The sequence below is a fragment of the Phyllobates terribilis genome, unplaced genomic scaffold, assembly GCF_046119375.1.
Source record: "Phyllobates terribilis strain yellow unplaced genomic scaffold, ASM4611937v1 Scaffold_11__3_contigs__length_659146591, whole genome shotgun sequence".
Taxonomy (NCBI): domain Eukaryota; kingdom Metazoa; phylum Chordata; class Amphibia; order Anura; family Dendrobatidae; genus Phyllobates; species Phyllobates terribilis.
In genome coordinates, this window is record NW_027362771.1 from 50,598,132 (window position 1) to 50,603,488 (window position 5,357).

Sequence of the window (5,357 nt, forward strand, 5' to 3'; positions counted from 1 at the left end):
ACCTCTGGGTGAGATCCAGTTCCTCTCTGGCGACTGAACCCTCAGGGGCGCCACACAGCACGTCCGCGGGCTGGAACAGAGTAAAAGACAGGGTACATTAAAGACAAAATTTTAGATGCATCACATAGAAGATTACAAACACAACATTTCTTCCCTTTATGGGAGGTTCTCTTTCTTTAACGTTACTGGTTACGTTTTCTCTTTCAAAAATATTCTAAAACTTTCTTCACATATATAAAACATTACACTGTGTTCCAAATTATTATGCAAATAATATTTTCTCAGATTTTCCCAAATTACCTATATGAATTGCAGTCATTGTAATTTTCCAGTCAAATAACTATTAGAGTACAATTGAAATGTTTTTGTACAAATTGCCTATGATAACAGTATATTTTTAAAAAAAATAAAAAACTCAAACTATTATGCACAGCAGAGTTTTCAACCTTTTCATTTTAATAAAGAACAAAAAAATGGTCATTTTTGAAATTATAGGCATTAGCAGGTTATTACAAACTGAAATCAAATAGTTTTCAACTCAAAATTATTCTAGGTGATGTTACATTTGCAGACAGGACCCCTTGTTCGAAAGGAGCTTCTGAACTCTCTCGTCCATTGAATTTGTCAGGTTTTGGATGGTTTCTGCTTTAATTGTTTTGCATGAGGACAGAATACCCTCCCAGAGCTGTTGCGTAGATGTGAACTGCCTCCCGCCATCATAGACACTCCTTTTGATGATGCTCCTGAGGTTCTCAATGGGGTTGAGGTCAGGGGAGCATGGGGGCCACACCATAAGTTTGTCCCCTTTTATGCCCATAGCAGCCAGAGATGCAGATGTGTTATGTGCAGCATGAGACAGGGCATTATCATGCATGAAATGATCTCAATGGTCCAGATGGATGGAGTGGAGGATGGCTGGTTGATGGACACCCCATGTAAACACGGCTACGGCGCTAACAAGGAGGAGGTGGAGTAATGTTTTGGGCTGGAATCATGGGGAGAGAGATTGTCGGCCCTTTTAGGATCCCTGAAGGGGTAAAGATGAACTCCATAATGTATGTTGAGTTTCTCAAACAGAACTTCCTTCCATGGTTCAAGAAGAAGAACCGTGCATTCCACAGCAAGATCATTTTCATTTTCATGCATGATAATGCCCCGTTTCATGCTGCACATACACACATCTGCATCTCTGGCTGCTATGGGCATAAAAGGGGACAAACTTATGGTGTGGCACCCATGCTCCCCTGACCTCAACCCCATTGAGAACCTCTGGAGCATCATCAAAAGGGGTGCAATTTGTAGCATTCACCGGGATATGGTTGTATAAGTCTATCAGGTCTGGCAGCTTCTCCGGCCACAGGCTGCGTTCTTCCAGGGGCAACGTCTTGAGGAGATCAATGACGATATTATTCATTTTCTCACACAGCCCGTTGGTTTGCGGGTGGTAAGGCGTTGTCCGAATCTTCTTACAGCCGTAGAGGTTGCAGAACTCCGGGAAGATTTCCGCCTCGAACGCTGAACCTTGATCTGTCAAGACCTGTTCCGGATACCCGTGTGGATGGCAGAAGTGTTGTTGGAAGGCTCTGGCCGCTGTTTGGGCTTTCAAGTCTTTAACGGGGACCACCACCAGGAACCGGGAATAGTGGTCCACTATTGTCAGGGCATAGTCGTAGCCCGACTGGCTTGGAGCCAATTTCACATGGTCCAGAGCTACCAGCTCAAGAGGCTGCCTGGTGACGATGGGCCTCAAGGGTGTCTTCTGGCTGGTACAGTCCTTCCTTCTGAGGTTACATGAGCCGCAGTCCCTGCACCACTTTTCTATGGCCCCTCTCATACCGATCCAGAAGAACCGCTCTCTCAGTAGGAACTCCAGTTTCTTCCACCCGAAGTGTCCCAATCTGTCATGGTAGGCCTCCAGGACCATTGCTGCATCTCGTCTTGGGACCACTACCTGCCAGGTCAGCTCGTGCGTCCGGTGGTTGACAAGCCTTCTGCACAGCTTACCTTCATAGAGGAATAGCCTGCTTTTCTCCTTCCATAACTGCTTGGCTTCCTCTGGAGCGTCCGGGCCAGGGCTAGCGTCTGCCTGGGTTAACAGGTCTTTCACCAGGCGAATCGCAGGGTCACTATCTTGTTTTTCAGCCCATCCGTGGTGGGGTAAGGGGTTGAACATGACGGTGGTAAGGTCTTTGTCTCTTACCCGGTGAGAATACTGAGTGGCCCCATACCTGTGGAACGCAGGGAGCTCTATTTCCTCCAGCACTTCTGAGTCTTCTTCTCTTTTGGGTAGGGCGTCTGCATTGGCGTTGGTTCTGCCTGCCCGGTATTTGATTGTGAAGTCATAATTTGATAGCCGGGCCATCCACCGCTGTTCCAGGGCACCAAGTCTTGCATTGTCCAGGTGTGTCAGCGGGTTGTTGTCCGTGTACACAGGCCAGGTAATGTTTAAACCGTTCTGTGACGGCCCACACCACTGCCAAGAATTCTAGCTTGAAGGAGCTGTAATTCCCCGGGTTTCTTTCAGTGGGCCTCAGCTTCCGGCTGGCGTACGCAATCACCCTTTCTCTGCCCTGTTGGTTCTGTGACAGTACGGCTCCCAGCCCCACATTACTGGCGTCGGTGTGGAGGATAAAAGGCTGGCCATAATCGGGGTAGGCCAGGATCTCATCCCCCGTGAGGGACATCTTCAGCTGGCGGAAGGACTCCTCTTCCGGCTTGTCCCACTTGAAGGGTGGCTTGTGACTTCTAGATTTAGGCTGACCTATCAGGAGGTCCTGCATTGGAGCTGTCATCTTCGTGAACCGGGGATGAACCTTCGGTAGTAGCCTACCAACCCGAGGAATTGCCTCACTTCTTTGATGTTAGAGGGGCTTGGCCAGCTCTTGATTACTGTAACCTTGTCGGGGTCAGGGGCTACTCCCTCTGCACTCACCACGTGTCCTAGGTACTGTACCTTCGGTTTCAACAGGTGACACTTTGAGGGCTTCACCTTCAGGCCAAAGCCTGCCAGGGCTTCGAACACCTCTGCCAGGTGTTTCAGATGGTCCTTGTAGGTCTTTGAATATACAATCACGTCGTCCAGGGAAAGTAGGACCGTCTCAAAGTTTCGGTGCCCTAGACAGCATTCCATCAGCCTCTGGAAGGTCCCGGGTGCATTGCAGAGCCCGAATGGCATACAGTTGAATTCACTTAATCCCATCGGGGTGGTGAAGGCGGTCTTCTCCTTGTCAGCCTCTGCCACAGGAACCTGCCAGTACCCGCTAGTAAGGTCCAAAGTAGAGAAGAAATTAGCTGATTTTAGTGCGGCCAAAGACTCCTCTATTCTAGGCAATGGGTATGCATCTTTATGGGTGATACGATTGACTTGTCTATAGTCCACGCACATTCTCATGGTACCGTCTTTCTTTTTTACCAGAACCAAAGGGGCTGCCCAGGGGCTACAGCTGTCCCTGATCACTTCCGCCTCTTTCATCTCTCTTAGCATGCCCTTTGCATTCTGATAGTGTGCGGGGGGTACAGGTCTGTATCTTTCTTTTATTGGTGGGTGGCTCCCCGTGGGGATGTGGTGTTCCACTCCCTTTACTCGGCCGAAGTCTAGCGGGTGCTTACTAAAGATTCTCTCGTACTCCTGAACCACCCGGTAGACTCCTTGTTTTTGGTGCAGGGGAGTGGAGTCAGCACCCACATGGAGTTTCTGGCACCAGTCCTCCTTGTGTTTCTGGGAGCCATTATCCTCCACCAGTGGAGATGGAGGCAAGGGTTCCACGACCCTGATTGCATTGTGCTCAACAGCATACAATTTGGCTAGTGTAGCGTACCGGGGCAAGTGTACTTCCCTTTCCCCAATATTAAGAATGTGGACGGGCACCCTCCCATGGCGGACATCAACCACCCCCCGGGCTATCAAAATGGTGGGCCTGCAGTCCGAGTACACGGGTTCTACCATGGCTTGGTAGTCTCTTCCTCTTAACCCGATTGCAGTCCGACACCAGATCATCATTTCGCTTTTGGGAGGCATGGCGATGGGGAACGGGTCGCTCGTCCTTACTCTACCGATCTCACCACCAGACAGTTCTACCTGTTGCCGTCTCATCAGGGCTCTTATCTTTCTGGAGGACCCTCTGTTGGCTGGAGCTCGCATTCATTGCCACCTGCTGCAAAATTACAATTACTTCTGACAGACAATTTTCAATCACGTTAGTACCCAAGGCTATTTTAGGGTGACTTTCTTGACGGTCAATGTCCACAATGATCACTCCCTGTGCCGGCAGTTCAACTTTACCAATCTTAATGGTCATCTCTCTGAACCCCACCTGCAGCACGGGTTGGCCATTGCTGGCGATGATGCTTAAGTCATCGTCTGGATAACGGGTTATATCAGTGTCACTCCACTACTGCTTGAAAAGTACATAAGGGATGGTAGTTACTTGTGACCCGGTATCCAGCAGTGCACTCATGGGGATACCGTCCAGCACTACAGGTAAAACTGGGCGTCCCCCCACGTACTTATCACGCCAATTAGATGGACCTGGTGACCTTATGCCTGGGGGTTGGCCCCCTGCCCCAGGTCGGACCCGTTTAAAGTACAGTACCTGACTACGTGTCCCGGCTGGCTGCAACGGCGGCAAATCAGCTGTCCATCCTCAGTGTAACGGTCGGTGGGCCTCCCTCTGAATGACGGGATCCTCCTCTGTCAACGCCACGGGACGTCCTCCGGACTTGAAGCCAGCTTGATTGGTCCTGACGGGTCCATCTGTAATGACTGTACGGTCCTGGTCAATGCAGCAACACTCTTTGTTAGTTCTTGGACCTGATGGTGCAGGTTTGCAGGCGGGGATAGGTTTAGGGCCTGCGCATCAGCCCCCACAAGGTCTGCGGGGTAGGGCGCCGCCCCCTGGTGGTAAGTGATGGCAGGGCGCCGGGAAGCTACAGCGCCACCTGGTGCGGGTTCTCGGAGAACCCGGATGGCCCTATCTTTGAACTGTGCAAAAGTCAAATCGGGGTTCTGTAGGGCCATGAGGTGCAGCTAGGTTCTGTGGGCGCTGGACAGCAGACCTTCTATGAACTGGTCAGTCAATAGTTTATCTGCATCTTGCACGCTGCCAGGGTCAGCTTGCTTAATTGCTCCCAAGGCTTCCTGTAAATTTAGGGCATAATCTCTGATGCTATCTTGAGCTCGCTGCTTACATCCATAGAACCACATTTTGATTTCTGCTGAGGTATGGGTATCAAAGGTGTCCCGTAGATGGGTCAGAACCCCCCTTACAGTCCTTTTCTCCTCAGCTGTCCAAGACTTTACCTCCCGTTGGGCCGCACCAGTTAACTGCCCTATCAGTATGCTTACTTTCTGTTCTTCT